This window comes from Acipenser ruthenus, chromosome 27 (genome assembly GCF_902713425.1).
Source record: "Acipenser ruthenus chromosome 27, fAciRut3.2 maternal haplotype, whole genome shotgun sequence".
Taxonomy (NCBI): domain Eukaryota; kingdom Metazoa; phylum Chordata; class Actinopteri; order Acipenseriformes; family Acipenseridae; genus Acipenser; species Acipenser ruthenus.
This window is the reverse complement of record NC_081215.1, coordinates 15,636,255-15,653,210: the sequence shown is the minus strand read 5'-3', so window position 1 is coordinate 15,653,210 and position 16,956 is coordinate 15,636,255. Positions and strand designations below refer to the sequence as shown.

Sequence of the window (16,956 nt, the reverse complement as noted above, 5' to 3'; positions counted from 1 at the left end):
AACTGCAGAGATCTACAGCTGAGGTGGGAGACTCTGTCCATAGGACAACAATCAGTCGTATACTGCACAAATCTGGCCTTTATGGAAGAGTGGCAAGAAGAAAGCCATTTCTTAAAGATATCCATAAAAAGTGTCGTTTACAGTTTGCCACAAGCCACCTGGGAGACACACCAAACATGTGGAAGAAGGTGCTCTGGTCAGATGAAACCAAAATCGAACTTTTTGGCAACAATGCAAAACGTTATGTTTGGCGTAAAAGCAACACAGCTCATCACCCTGAACACACCATCCCCACTGTCAAACATGGTGGTGGCAGCATCATGGTTTGGGCCTGCTTTTCTTCAGCAGGGACAAGGAAGATGGTTAAAATTGATGGGAAGATGGATGGAGCCAAATACAGGACCATTCTGGAAGAAAACCTGATGGAGTCTGTAAAAGACCTGAGACTGGGACGGAGATTTGTCTTCCAACAAGACAATGATCCAAAACATAAAGCAAAATCTACAATGGAATGGTTCACAAATAAACATATCCAGGTGTTAGAATGGCCAAGTCAAAGTCCAGACCTGAATCCAATCGAGAATCTGTGGAAAGAACTGAAAACTGCTGTTCACAAATGCTCTCCATCCAACCTCACTGAGCTCGAGCTGTTTTGCAAGGAGGAATGGGCAAAAATTTCAGTCTCTCGATGTGCAAAACTGATAGACATACCCCAAGCGACTTACAGCTGTAATCGCAGCAAAAGGTGGCGCTACAAAGTATTAACTTAAGGGGGCTGAATAATTTTGCACGCCCAATTTTTCAGTTTTTTGTTAAAAAAGTTTGAAATATCCAATAAATTTCGTTCCACTTCATGATTGTGTCCCACTTGTTGTTGATTCTTCACAAAAAATTACAGTTTCATATCTTTATGTTTGAAGCCTGAAATGTGGCAAAAGGTCTCAAAGTTCAAGGGGGCCGAATACTTTCGCAAGGCACTGTAGGCCATAGCAAACAGGAAAAACAACCATACACCCTTGAAGAAATATCTTGAGGGATTGCTGTGTTGGCCATGCCAGTTTCGAGCAGGCAAGACATTTAAATACATCTGAAAGGCTTTTCCTCAATCCAGCTACTTTAAAAAGGCCCCATATATTTTGTTAACATGTTTTCCTGAGTTATGGAACTTGCAGGTGGAATTTATGGTATTGTATTGGCAACACTGTAAAGTTAGCATGAACAGTTTCAATAACATTTTGGGCTTTATCTGCTGAATTTGAAGCTATGCTTAAAACATCTTTATATCCTGTTTGCTTATTCGCTCAAAATGCACCACACAATGTCAAAATAACCCTATATAAGCCACTAACTTTTATCTAGCTTACAATTACTGTTATTGGCATTTCAGGGAAGGTGTTTCCTGTGAGGATTACTACAAAACCTGTAAAACACACTGGTCTGCCAAAAGACATTGGAAAACAAGACTGGAAACCCACAGCACAAACTCCAAATAATTAAAAAGATATGCTAGGTGAAGGGAAAGGAGCGTAAATCCCTCAACATCGGCACTTAATCTGTTTGATGTTAAAGGGGAGGGAAATGCCTTTATATGGAGAGAACAAACATGAACTCTTTTTGTAGCTGTATTTTAAAAGAAGCAATACTTCCTTCTTACAAAAGTGAGAACTGGACTGGGGATGGAATCACAAGCCCTCACTGTACCCTGGAAGCTGTTCAAGCTGATCACCATAATTACAGAACAACTGTTTCACAAGTAATCAAACGAGACATTTTTTTCAAAAACATGTGTATGCAAGCACTTTCAAAACTGAGGCTCAGTACAGAGAAGAAAGATAACTGCACTGAAAATGGCAAATCACTGTTGAAGTAAAACAAATATAACTCAACGCAACACAACAGACTGGTAAACAGCATTTTTATGTATTGTCAAAAAAAAAAATTGTCACAGACCACAATTCGCATTACTGTTATATTAGGTAAGGTAGTGCAAGATTAGTGCTAATCAGCTGAAAACATTTGGCTCAGAAGTTTCTTTAACTTAACGTGAACATTTCAAAATTTAACAAGCACCCTTATACACATTTTAGAGAATCTCTTTGTGTTATGTACTGTAATAGTATTCTATACTACGATACAAGATTAACAAGAGTTCATAAGAGGTAGTAATGTATAATAAGATTAAATGTCCTACTTTCACAGGTGAACTTGTGTCTGGTGACAATAGTAGACACTTTACACATGGATTACACACAATACTTTCTTTGGTTGGCAAAAGCATGTGAAAATTGCGAAAACATTTATTATCATGATTACAAATTCCAAAAGTACAAACTACGGTTTCAACCTTGAACACACTGTAAACTCAAGTGTTACTCATGTAGACATTCAGATTTGGTATTAGAAAACAGCATGTTCAGTATGTGTTTGTACAGGTACCTGTTTGTTTTTCTTGTAAATTCAGCATAACCCTTCAGATCATCACAAGCCTTGAGTCACTTCTGCCTTCATGACAGCTTCAGACAAGAACTAAACTTCCTAAGCATATTACTTTGACCACATTTCTACTGATTTTAAACTGTATATGATTACATAATGTACAGTAGCACCAAAAATGATTAAGACAGCCACCCTTAATTATCCATGGTTTCATATTGTGTAAAAACACATCCAAAGCTGAAAACAAATACAATTTGACTGGTATAAAAGGAAACGCTGTGATAATTGAACTAATAAGTAACTACTGAATCATTCTGGTGCCAGTTACTGAACTGTATGCTTCTGAGTGCCACAGTTTAAAGCCCTGAAACTCTAGCGGCTAGCAGGTTGATTTAGCAGACATGGGTTTACGGATATGTGATCAGGTGAATTCAAGAAGCTCTGGAATAAAAACTCACTTGCCTGCTCAGAAATTCCAAAGTCGTTCTTCTGCTCCCAAACCGTCCTTGTCCCACGGAAAATAATGAATAATAACTAAATACAAATAAATTATCCAGTCAAAACTCAAATATGGTCAGCTGCCAAAGAAAGTGAGCCACAGTATACAAAGGAAGCAGCTTCCTGCTGTTATGCTCTGACAGCAGTTTTGACAGGAGTGTTTTAAGTCGTGGGTTGTTTCACTCTGGCTGACAGCAGCCTGACTAAACATGACTGCAGTGTGATCTCTCACCGACTCTCTGACTCAGCCCCGCCCTGCTGAGCTAACATTGCTCCTCCCCTCCCCTTTCAGGTAGCTTAGCAAGCTTAAATGGAATCTGAAATCGTACACTGACAAATTCCTTTCTTCTGCCTGTCCAAATGACAAAGTCTGTCTGTCTGTCCGTCCATGTCTACTTTCTTAAAACATCTGTGATTCTTATCTGAAGACACATGTAAGGTATCTAGACCTGGGAACTCACACGTGAAACTGACAAATAATGAGCACTTCCTGACTACTAGTGAGGTCATCGTCTTATCTCTGATGTCCTCTGTTTGCAAATAGCTTTCAAGGGCCATCAGCTGTGCGTTTGTTGTTGCCATGGTGCATTGTTTAGAAAGCCATTGCCTATTTTTTGGTGAGGGGAAACTGAATTTACAGGTTCTGCTTCTGAAGTAACTTTTTCCATTGCTGTCTCCTTTCTGCCATCTGTTTTACAGCGCTCAGAAACAACCCTACAATCGAAAAGACAATTTAAAAAATAAATACTGATTACCTTAGGGTCAAAGGTTGAGGCCGACTGGAAAGAACTTGTTTTTTTTGTCTTTATTTTATGGACCAGCTCTTTTAAGCTCTTTACCAAATACTAATTCAAGTCTCGTAAGTGTGTTTCTATCAGTATTTATTTATTTATGATTCTATTGTTGGTTAAGGGAAGTTCATATGAAAATTGGAGTTATACAATTTACAACAACGTGCTTTCAAAAAAAAATCTGTCCCCTAATTGAAAATCTAAAATTACCATACAACCTGTAGCGGTAACAGTCATTCAGATTTCCCATAAAAATGCATATTCTTATCTCTCAAATTTAATAAACAATTTATTTAAATGTGCTGTAATAAAAATAAAATAATGGGGCGCACTGTCCGTGTCACACAAGGTGACTAATCCAGTACACATCAGGCAGCCTATTATATTTTTTTTATTGTATTAGTTATATTAATCACGTTTAATGGTGTGGGTTTGATCTTTTATTAAAGTGTTATTGTTACATTTGTATTTATTTATATGCTTTCTTTCACGTTTTTTTTGGAATGCTCTGAAATGTGTGTGGGGGGGGGGGGAGTTATACTGTTTGTGCAATAAAAAGTATTCTTTAAAACAAGTTAGTTAGTCTTTCCCCCTGTATGGGAGACGGGTAGGTGCTACAGCTGTTCCAAACTTCAAACCTGTGGGAAGAGGAATCCGTTCAAACGTACAATAAGAATTGTATGTCTGGCTTCCAGTATTCTGTCAGCTCAAATTAGTAATGGGTTAGGGGTCCTAGTAACCTGTTTAATCACTAAGTGCTGTGGTCGGCACACTACGCTGCAGATGTAGTGTACTGGGTGTTGGAGTTTGACAACGGTATACTTCACAGGAGGTTCCTTGCCAGACAGGAATGATCTGCTTCCTGGACCAATAGTTATGTCTGAATCTGTCATTATACTCAGGATCAGCCTCGGGTAAAGTGTAGCTCTAGGTAATGCTGTGTGCATTACAGACAGAAGCTCCTAAGTGAGTGTCTTAACCACTGCACAAAATAATCTATTCTCCATGCAGGGTTCCAACAGTATCCATTACAGCACTGCTTCACACACCTCGTAGGGTAAAAGGCACTACAAGTTCTGGCATAATCTATTATTTATTGTTTCCAAGGCTGAATCTTCTCAGATGAAATACACTTCCTACTGTATTATTCTTGGTAATAGCTTGTAGATGTCTAAATTATTGATGATTATAGGTGTTTTATGTGTATTGCTTGAGTTCTCTGCAATGTCACTATTCTGAGACAGAAGTGACACAAGCTTTGGGTCTCCTAAGAAGTTTAACAAAACCGAAGACATATAAATGGTATTATATGTACATAGTACAGCTTTGAAAACCGCACCTTAAAGATGTAATAACTAAGAATTTGCCTACCTTTCTGAACAACCAAAGTCCTTTATTATGCTGATCTTTTCGTCTGATTTTCAGTTTGTCATAATACTATTGACAAAGGGACACAGTCGTTAACGTAATATGTTTGTAGCTTCAGACATTTGTTTCAATGATATTATTACACCGTGTAACAAATTTTTTTTTTTTTTTTGGTTCCTGGGTAGTAAGTGTTATTTCCTAATTGCTTATGCCTCAAAAGTATAGAAAATGGCTATTATTCCCCACAAACTTTGCTTTTGTGACCAGGACAGTGATATTTTGAAATGTACCTATTTTCCAGAACATTCCAGATAGATTCAGTGCTGAGTAAACTTGGAGTAACTTCTAGAACTTTCCAGTAATATAAATAGTAGTATAAATACAGGGGCCTTAAGCCCACCAGTTCAGTTTAGTTCCAGCTGCCTAAGTGGATACATATCTGCATTTTTCTGAGATGGCATCAAGGTCATAGGAGACTTCAAAATGGTGGCATTCCTGATGGGTCTCCAAGGCGGTTTTACCAAGTTTCCCTGCTATCTTTGCCTTTGGGACAGCAGGGACACCAAGGCGCACTACCACAGGCGGGACTGGCCACAGCGGACCGAGTTCTCTGTGGGGAGGAAAAATGTCAAGTGGGAGCCACTGGTGGACCCCCGGAAGGTGCTGATGCCACCACTGCACATCAAATTGGGCCTTATGAAACAATTTGTCAGAGCTCTAGATAAGGAGTCGGCAGCCTTCAAGTACCTTCTTCCCTAAGCTGTCTGAGGCAAAGCTCAAAGCCGGTGTCTTCGTCGGACCACAGATAAAGAAGATCCAGGAGTGCAATGAATTCCCCCAGAAGCTCACTAGTAAGGAGAAAGCGGCTTGGAACAGCTTTGTCGCAGTGGTTCGGGGCTTCCTGGGCAATCACAAGGCCGAAAACTGGTTGAGACTCTGGTGAAGAACTACGGCACAATGGGCTGTAGGATGTCCCTCAAAGTCCATATCCTTGATGCTCATCTTGATAAATTCAAGGAGAACATGGGAGCATACTCGGAGGAGCAAGGCGAGAGCTTCCACCAGGATATACTGGACTTTGAACGCCGCTACCAAGGACAGTATAACGAGAACATGATGGGAGACTACATTTGGGGGCTGATTCGTGAAAGTGATTTACAGTATAATTGTAAATCTCGAAAAACTACTCACTTCTAAATCTTTTGTAGTCATTTTTGTATTACTTTAGTATAAATACATGTTAATTTGGATTCATATGTTGTTTTTTTCTGACTTTATGTGAACGAAAAGACACAAATTCGCCCGTTTTCTCATTGGAAATAGGTAAATTTCAAAATATCACTGTCCTGGTCACAAAAGCAAAGTTTGTGGGGAATAATAGCCATTTTCTATACTTTTGAGGCATAAGCAATTAGGAAATAACACTTACTACCCAGGAACAAAAATTGTGTTACATAGTGATCACGTATAATGTACAATTGCTTCACAAACACAGAAAAGAAAAATATATGCTTTTTTTGGTGAGAATCCTAAGTGAAGAATCTGCTTTTAAAACTGCTTCACCAAGGCCAAATGGAAAGGGACCCTTTCACCTCCTCAATCTCTTTAGGTGAAAGCCCAGGACAGCAGCTGCCAGTCTGCTTCGACAGCAAGGGACCCTGTGACAGGATCTCGCAGTGCACAAAGCTGACTTGTTTATCAAGGGCGTTCTTCTTTGAACTCTGAGACCTTTCCTTGAAAGTTCAATTCTAAATAATGCCTCCCATATGCCGAGTCCCTTTCTGTTTTCTTGGAAGAAAACAGGTTCAACGAGTTACTGCTGGTTACTCTTAAGTGTTTATTGATTTAAAAAAAAAGGACAATGACCTAATCACACCAGCAAGAAATTCATTTAAAATACTTGCTTTTCACTTGAAGGGTCTAAGTAATACTGTTGAATGTTGAAAAGCACCTACATATTTAATGTTGGCTAGTAAATTATTCCAGATTCATGCAACTTTAGTAAACAACATTACAACCAAAAGTATATTTCAAATGTAAGTGTTTGGAACAATGCTCCAAGTTGTGTTATATGTATCTTATATGTATCCTTCTGTAGGAGTGCTAGCAGCAGTCCCTGTATAGATAAAAACAGCTCTCCAGATTTATTATAAAATATGTTTTTCGTCTCAAAGATTAATTTAATAGAAGGTATTTTAAGGTGTATTGAATGTGAGGATTTTAATGGCAGCCAGTTTAGCAGCCCAGCACTCACCTCTTTACTGTGTCCTCTTGTCTGGTTAGATCAGAAAGATCACTTCAGCATGCACCTCTCAATCCAGGGGTGTTTCCGATGTGACAGCTCACAGGATCTGCTGCAAGACAACATACAACTGTGACAGACGCTCAGGGACTGTTTATCATATAAGTGATGGGTCTATTTTGGTCTTTTTTGTTACATTTTCGCAGTTTATACAATATTTTCTCCATAAGCGCCCAGAAACCTTTTGGGTGAACTTGAATTGAGCTACTAGTTAGTCACAATATGGTTGTTTGATTTGAATTAAAAATCACATTTTGATACTTGCTTAGCTGCAAATGTAAAGGTGTGTTAACTGTACAGGGTGGAGGCTGGGCATGAACCGGTGACAATGCACACAGCAAACAAGTATCTTCACCACTAAACAAAAAAGCCAGGCTTGTCTGCATTCACGGGTATAGAGCTACAGGGCACAGAATCCGTAAGGTCAATTGCTGGAGCATTATTACTGGCCTTTTCTTGTGTGGAAGATCATTTGTGCTTTGCTTGTTTTCTATCATTTAATTCAAACACTGTTTTTAGTAATTGAGAGTAACAGAATGTGGGTTATGAGGTAACGTGTCTGTATGTCACGTGTATGCAGTGGACAGTGAGCTCCTTTTTTAAACTGCTGACACTTTATGGTGGGGGATATGTCAGTTACTTTTTTCAGTGAGCAAAAAGATATGTCAAATCCACCAAATATTAAGCTACTTATATCTTAACTATGCCACAATATTGACTGGGCTAACATCTTATTTGAAATGCAGTACAGTCAGCATTAGCTTTGTGTTTATTACAGGATTTTGATGGTAAGTATATAGTACACTAAAACCCTTTTGTTAAATCTCAACAAACAGCTTTGTTAAATTAATATTTCCTCATGTTTGATGCCACAGTTAGATAATCTAGTAGTTCCCCTTGTCATTTCAATGGTTTTTGGTGTATAAATATTGAGTTTTATAGATTTGAAAATGCTTTGAACTGTTTTGAAAACCCTAAGTTATCAAAGTCAAATTTCCATGGCTACTGGTAGCATCTCTCTAAAAATCCATACCAATCAGATACTGTTCCTCACAGTATTTATGTAGGAATTGTCCCAAAGCATTACTAAATATTCTGCATCAGATCACACACAGCTGCACAGGGGGTGGGACCAGTGGCAGCAGGCAGGCAGGCAGGGCAGGAGATGCAACCAACCAGAGAAGGGACAGACCGGGGGAGTGGCAACAAAATATCCATTAAACCACCACAGTCTCTGCAAGCTATTTATTTTCAGAATGGTATAGGGAAATTCTGTAGTTATGTAATTTATTTGAACACTTACTTTTGCTTTTTTTCACTACTTTAATTAATCGTTGGTTCGATTAATTAAAGAAACTCATTCAATATCTCAGGTACACTTCGGTTTCCCAAAAGGTCAACATTTACATAAATCTCGTCAGTCATGTTTATTGCGATAAATTCCAAAATGTCTGCATTTTTAGTAGCGTATGGATATCTACAAGTGATTTGCCCCTTTTTCAAAAGTGCCGACCCATGGCGACCTGTTTTGACCAATCAGGATAGAGTATTTATAATACACATTTTACAAAACCTATATAATGAATGGATGTGCATCCAGGAGTAAATGTAACTATTTTGTGAGCTGCAATCACTTTAACTTGGTTTAGTTGACTGGTTATGGTTATGTATGGTGCAATGCAGTGTGGACAACAACAGAAAACTGATGACACACTGCACAACAATGTACCATTATTGGTGAAAAGTATGCATATTAAAGAGGAAGGACATTGGCAGCTTCTGGAATATTTTTTTTCCAAAAGGCCCTGAGAAGTTAATCATTACTTCTGCATGCCCTTACTGTGAAATCTAATCGGTTATTGTCTACATTCCTGCATGAATCTAAATTATGTAAACCCACGCTGTTGCTTTATAGCAGCTGGGTAAATACTGTAACGTCTTCCAATTCTCAACTCAGCTGTACCAAGTGGAGGGTACACAGCTAGGGAAAAACTAATTACAACATTTACAAGCTCTCTTAATCATGCTTCTTATGCTTATTAAAACATAGTTTCTCCAGGTGAATACTTTCAGAGAATGTTAGCTGTTGCTATCGGTCTGGCTGACAAACCACTGGGTTATGTCTGGGTCTTCCAAGTGTTTCCGAAGCACTGGGTGCAGTCTCTTGTGTAGATATGCACGGGTATCAGTAGCTTTTGTTTGGGGTGTTCTTTTTTAAAGAGGAGGAGGTCATGTGTAATTCCCCTGTTGAAAATATTGTCACATGTGGTTACAGGTGCACAATTACCCACCATGGGGAGATGTCAACTATATTAACAACTAGAGAATAAAATAACATAATGCTGTGCTACACGCTATAGATGTGGTTTAACAGAGCAATTAAGACCTCTGCGTGATTCGCTGGGAAAATATGAAGAAAAAAAAAACACTCATTATTTTATCTTAGCAAGATGCAAGTCAGAGCACAGATGTAAAAATAGCAATTAAGCAGCTTCATACTGTATGTGGCAGTACTCATTTTACATCTTCTTGATTTTACTTGGCAAATTTTATACAGTCGGCGCCACCTAATCAGGATACTGATAATTGGGATTTCTGCTTAAATGGGATACAACTCTGGGAGACGATTCTTCCCAATGGTATTTATGTTGTTTAATTGGGACGTCACTTTGTTTAATTGGGATACAGTATTTTCAAATGATGAACAGAGATCGCTTTTCAGAGCAAGACAGGTCGCGTAGCACAGTGCAGTGAGGATGTGATTATGCTGTGACTTGTGTAAATTGTGCAAACCATGTTGTACTCTTGAAGGAGGAGGAGTCTCATGTAGTTTCTCAGGCTGCTGTTGCAAAGAAAGTTGCTGTGTCAACATCGTAGGTGCCTCGTCTTGTGAAAAGATGTGATTTCATTCTTTTTCATTTCATGTAGAAATAAAAAACAGCGATTCATTTTGTTTAGGAATAAAAAAAACTTGATGTGAACAAAAAATGAAAAGAAAAACAAAGTCGTCTCAACGGCCTCTCCTTTAATTGTGACAGCCGCTGATTCAGGATATTTTTCCTTCTCCCGAGGCGTCCCAACTGTAATGATTTAGATTTGCAGGTCCTCCTGAAGGTGATTCACATTAAACAAGGTAAAACAAAGTACAAATGCACACATTACTAGAGTATCATTATTCAGTTGAAGAATTTCAGATTATTATACACTGCCGCTTTATTAGAACCTGTTCCTAATATCAGGTTGGGTCACTGTTTGCCCGGATCACAGTCTTGACAGGCCTTGGCATTGACTCCACAAGGTGCTGGAAGGTGTCTGGAGGGATGTTAATATATTACACTTATTATTTCACACAATCGGTGCAGTGAGGTAAACAGAAGATTGTGATGAGAAATGCATTGTTCAAATTCATCCCAAGCATGCTCAGTTGGATTTAGATCTGGGGATAGAGGGGGAAGATTCCTTAAACCATTTCTGGCATGGTGAATGGGTGCATTGTCATCTTGAAAGTAGCCATCCCTATCAGTATATATGTGCAGCATTGTTGGGTGGCACTGATTTGCAACAATGGCATTCATTTGACCTTACAGAGTAAGCAAGGCACCAGGACAACATGTAGAGTTTCTTCTTCTCTGTTCCACAAGTTGGTTACATAAAACAGCTCCTTCATCTCAAGAATGCCATGTTACACCCAGAATACTAAGCAACCCCTGATCAGGAGCCAGGCCAGACAGAGACGTCCAGGCTGTTAACTCTGGCCTCTAGGGTTCCGTAGCTTCTCAATATCTACTTAGGTTCGCCAGGTGCAAAGAAGCGATTCGCTAGACAGCGGTTACAGAGGATGTCCATTGATTTTCAGTTCATTTAGGCTAAATTTGGCATGCAAATCCATTATAAAAACTGCAGATTCAAAAATACAATTAGTTTAGTTTCTGTATATTAAAAAATATGTTAGTGGTTATAAAAATTAAAAAGTCACAGATTATTTTGTACAGGAGAGGCAACTCCAGGGTATATGACGTGAAAATATTTTTTTCACAGAAGTTAAAGAAAGAGCTGTTTGTCTATTATGCCAAGAAGCCATTGCTGTAATGAAGGAGTACAAAGTGAGGCGACATTATGAAACCAAACATGCAGCGTCATACTCCAAGTATACAGGCTTGTATGGAAAGAGAATGCCAAGGAACTGAAAATCCATTTAAAATGTACTTACAAGAGGCTCTCACATTCAAGAAAATATCACCTGTGTGAGCTATGGCATTGCAGAGATCATTTGCAAGAGCGGTAAACTGTTTGCAAAGAAAGATCTGTTCTCCAACACCAGCCTTTCTCGAAACACAATTACTCATTGCGCTGAAGATGTGCCAGGATATGCTAGTGCTACATGCGGGCACCGTACAGTGCTGGATTTAAGTGCAGGGTGAAAGTACACAAAATAGACAGTTTCCGTTGCAGGAAAGGGTAGGCTACGTCTAATGTACTGTTTGGAAAAATGATTTAGTTGTATTCACTGAAGATAATGCAAATTTAAGTGGCTATGCAAAGTCATGTAAAGTTCTGATTAAAATATGACAGCAAAAAGTGAAATGCATCTCTGCAGCCACGGCACACTGGAAGGGACTGCTGCTTCCGCTAGCAGAAGCTGGGCCACGTAATTCTTAAGTTGTAACCAACAGCAAATTAAGAAGCTGATCCACGTAATTCATAAGTTGTAACCAACAGCAAATTAAAAAAAAAAAAGAGAGACAGATTGAATTATTTCCATGTCAATATGCCATAATGTTAATTTTGTTTTCAAACCTTTTTTTTTTTTTCTCCTTTGGACAGTGGCGCTGATTTTTTTTTCTTAATTTGCCGTTATGTTTACACTGGAAATTTGTCAGATTTTACACAAAACAAGGCAAAGGCTAGAGACGGCAGGAATATGAAAATGGGCGAGTGCTATATTTAAATGCCAATGTATTTATCAAACGTGTCTTAAAACATCGGGATTTGTCTGAAATCGTTTTTATACCATGCTCTATAAAAAGATGACTTATTGTGCCTTTAAACTGTTACTGTGAGGGAAGTTTGGGCTTTTTTTTTAAGCATTTAAACTCGATAATGATTGATAATTCGTCGTTAGAATTCGCACGATAATCGATGTCAACATCAAGGTTCGATTTACAACACTAATACGTATGGTAAATCACTTATTAACTGTGTCAAACAGGTTTTTAAAATGTTTGTAGTATAAATACATTTCATTTTTGGCACAGAAACATAATGTACTGTATATTTCCTGACTTTCAATAATTTTGCAGTATGAAGAGAAAATCATACAGAATTAGAATTCAATAAAACCACAAAAAACAAATCAACAATACCAAAACAAAAATGAAAAAGGTCTATAAAAAAACTACATGGCGATAAAGCAGTAAACGTAAAAATAATGGGGTGATGCAATAAATGTCGCCACCACTGTAAACAAACAAATAATAAATAAATAAAAGGCGTACAGTCAAGTACGCAATCCTCTCGATCTTGTCCAACTATTTTTTTTTTTATCTTGTCCAACTATTAAACTTCAAAAAGTGCGGTGGTAGACGCGTTTCCTGTATGACGTTTGGTAAGTGTATCATGAAATTTGGCCTGTAGGGATACACATTTTTTTTGTTCCTCGTGCCTAGACTTATTCAAATACAAGGCTCAGAAAGACTGGTTTGATTGTCCCACTGCTTATTATTGCCATGAGACATCCCAGAAGAGAGATTGCGTCTTCGGTGCTGAAGCACCGACTTTAGAGCAGTCTGGGCGTGTTGGGGTTAAAAAAGAAAAGACCACTAATTCACTTTTCAAGCTTTAAAGAAGTTAACAGTACAGACAACACTGCAAGTGAAAAAGCAGTTGAGTACACTGTATTCATCAAAGATCTATTGTAGGAGTTCCAAAGTCTTCATGCCAGCAAAAAAAATGTATCTTTATTTTCACACCCATTTTGTTTCAAGGTGGACGACGATGCATCAGATGAACTGCTAATGCAGTTGATTGAATTTCAGTGTGACACAGTTTTAAAAGAAAAATACTGCACTGTTCCACTCCAAGACTTCTACAAATATGTAAATTCAGATCAATTCCCAGAAATAAGAAAGCATTCTCAGAGGATGCTTTCCCTTTTTGGAATAATTTCAAATTGGGAGAAAAACATGGTCAAATCAATTGGCAACTACTAAATGTTAATACATAAATAAATAAATAAAGAAATAAATACAAACTGTTCCTCGTTTATCGCTCTATAAACAACTTCTATTCGTAAACCTACAGACTCAGCTGTGATAAATGCAGTCAGTTCAGAGCAGATTTACCAGGGGCCTGATAGTTCAAACTCCTGGCACCTCGTCATTTCAATAATATACCCAAAACAAGAGAAGTCATAAAACCCAGGAGTGGGTGCAGGGCTTGTGCAAGTTTCAAACCCTGATATAACAAAATAACAACAAAGCAATTCTATGAAATTTTATTGTAATGTATATGAATTTGAAGCCATCATTTTAAAGTTTTACAGAAAATGCAATCTGTGACCACCGCCAATATATCCCCATCACTAGAAATATTCATCATAAATTGGGAGGTCAAAACACTCAGTTTCGACATCACAGAAAAGGAATTTTGTGAACTTTTGAGCTTTGGAATTCAATTCAATATTACTCTGAAATGGAAAGAATGATGCTAAACACCCCATTCAACTGACTATTGTTTCCCTCTGCACTGAGGAATTTAAAACTATACACTTAAATTACTTGTACCAAGAAACTGTGCGTCTGGGGGAGGAATTAATTAAGATACTGACTGTTAATAAGAAAAGGAAACTTGCAGCTTGATTTAACAACCCCCCTTTGCCCCTCTGGCGTCACTGTAGATATGCAGCCACAATTGTTCTACAGTTTCTTATTCATTAGACCATCCTGCAGAAGTACAAAGGACTTGCCTTGGTGGATTACTCTGGGATTTAAAGTACATTGTGCTTCATCTTTCACACAGCAGGTCTGACTCTGTTTTATGGAATGTGCAATTTATTGGCACTTCTTTTTTCATGCAGATTGTTTAACGTAGGACAGAAAATAAGTCACTTGTATCAGTTAGACAATGTTCATGGTCACTTAAATAAGAGGTCTGAATTATCCATCTTTTAAAGACATTAAAAAAGACTTCTACTGAAAGTTGATCATTGAATGAATTGTGTTTCAGTATTTCTAGGTTTGAAATAATGTAAGCGCTTGTAACCAAGTGAATACCTGCCGTATGCTGCCTATGCCTTTCTGCTCTGTACATCTTCCAATACGGTGTGCTCTCCCAATAAAGTCTTTGGAACCCACACTATGTTGGCAATTAATATGCAAGCCTTTTTACAACAGATTTGTGGACATATACTGCATCTCCAGTCAGTTTCAGTAACAATGGGATAGGAAAGCTGCAACTTTGAAAGAGGTCTGTTTGTAGAGGTGAACAATTAATAGTGTGATTCAAGCTATTTTCTTTACATTGTATCGTAATCGTAGTTCACCAAATGGTACAATCATCTGTATGAATACATACTCTTCCTACTGTATCTCATTAAGGGGGTGATATAAGTATAGGCGCAGTGCAAATAATTTTGGGTGCATAATTAAAATTGCATTGCAGCCTATGTAAGCTTAAGAGCAATGATCAACACGCACAAATAATGATCCGCAATTATGATAATGAGGGTGATAATGAGGGTCTCAACGAGCGCATCGGTCTACTTAGTGGCCGCATTTGCAAAGAAAAAAGTCGAGGAAGGGCAGCAAAGTCTCTCTTGGCGCACAGAAAAAAAAGGTTTTCTGAGATGGAGCTGAGAGTCCTTATGGCTGAGGTCCCTCAGCATGAAACACAGTTTTTTGGAAAAGCTTCAGCCAATATCAGTTGTGAGTATCCTTAGGAAATGATATGTATTGATCTGTCATTTTCAGCAGGACATCCAGAAATATGACATTCCAATTGTGGTCTGAAAGGAACCAGAGGCTAAGTAGTACAGAGAACACAGCACTTTCACAGGGATAGCGATCCCTAGATTGACGCTGGAGTCTAGCTCATCCCTCAGTTCAGCTATTAGGTCTACAATGACCTGCGGAGTGAGACGATAATGCTTTAGCACCGCACCCTCCGATAGCCCAAACAAAGTGACCGTGGGATTGAATATGCGGGATCTTCTTCGTCTTGCCCTTCTCCTCCGAACATGTTCCTGCCTCTCCTCAACATGAGCCAAGTGTCATCGCATCAGGAAGTGTACCACAGCAGCCATCCTGAAGCCAATGACAGGTCTCTGCAGGTGTGTGTTTTTATACAGCTCTTAGTTACTCGCTTCTACAATGGTTTGCACCTTGTAAGAAAAGGTGTAAAGTTTTTGGAGAGTCAGCAACTGCCTGTGTAGAAGGCAAAATCCTCACATTACATTATAATGTTTGCGCCTGTTTAATATCCAGATCCTGCCCAATTCCATGCTCTTTTCTTCATTTGAATGCATTTCAATAACATTTTAATGGATTAATGATGGCAAAGTGCAAATTTGATAGCAAATCACTTTGTGTGTGTCCTTACATCACCCATTAAATGATCATTTGATATTATTATTCATCATACAAGCAGCTCATCAAGACCATCACATGTATCGCAGTGTTTGGTAGATGCTTTTGTATCCAGGACTGCACAAATTATTTCACAAGGAACAGTCTAAAGTAATTACGTTTTACTGTAGGTCACTTTGGAGAACATTATTTTGGATTTAGAGGCAGCTGATTCTGTATTGAATGTACAATTGGTGAGTTTACACTGTTTGGATATTTATTTTACATTTAATAAAAGCATTCTTCCATATATTTGTTGTGTATATTTGTAGATCATATTTAGCCAAGACAAAAATAGATGGATAAGGTATTTTGTAAAGTCTTCAAAACTGCTAACCAAGTACCTACTACCAGCTCTCTGTAGTTTTTAACATGTGACCTTTGCACAGCTGCATATTTTACTTGATTATTTTATTATAGAATAATATCTTTTAACCAATTGAACATATCTACAAGACATTAAGAATAATACTGTCTGTGTGAAAAAAAACAGCAATGTGGAGAAGAATAGATTTTCTTTTATTGCAGTTTCATTTTTAACAATGCGTTTTATAACAGGGACAGACTTTTGTTGATCTGAAAAAGATAAACCACCATGATATTGTGCGAGGGGGAACGTGTGAGGAGAGTACTAGATAAGATCATTTTTCAAGCACTGTAAAAACAAACCAGCCTCAATTATTTTACTCTCACTTAGTCCTCAATTATTTTACTCTATATTTTCTCCCAATTTACAATGTCCAATTATGTTGCCTCACTGGCCAAATTCTCCACAACACTCTGGAGAACTGAAGGTCAGGTCAGTGGATGTTATTCGATCTGGATTATATGAGGCTCTACCTCCTCATAATCCACTGCCTTGGACCCTGTTTATTAAATAGATTTCAATTCCTAATATCTGTTTGTATTGGACAGTCAAATGTACCTACTTCACTGTACA

General features: G+C 38.1%; 1 protein-coding gene across 5 annotated transcripts in view; it reads right to left on the bottom strand.

The window, feature by feature from the left end:
* LOC117432010 (ras association domain-containing protein 8-like) overlaps positions 1-16,956 on the bottom strand; it is a 51,940-nt gene that overhangs the window by 32,829 nt on the left and 2,155 nt on the right. The window contains exons 2-3 of one of the 5 annotated variants that reach the window (XM_034904739.2): positions 7,348-7,447; positions 5,097-5,162 (exon numbers count right to left, since the gene is read on the bottom strand). The gene's annotated coding sequence lies outside the window, so the exon portion shown is untranslated. Of the gene's footprint in view, positions 1-2,894; positions 3,147-5,096; positions 5,163-7,347; positions 7,448-16,956 lie in introns of those variants that run through there. The other 4 variants (XM_034053377.3, XM_034053379.3, XM_034053380.3 and 1 more) reach the window with 4 other exon arrangements.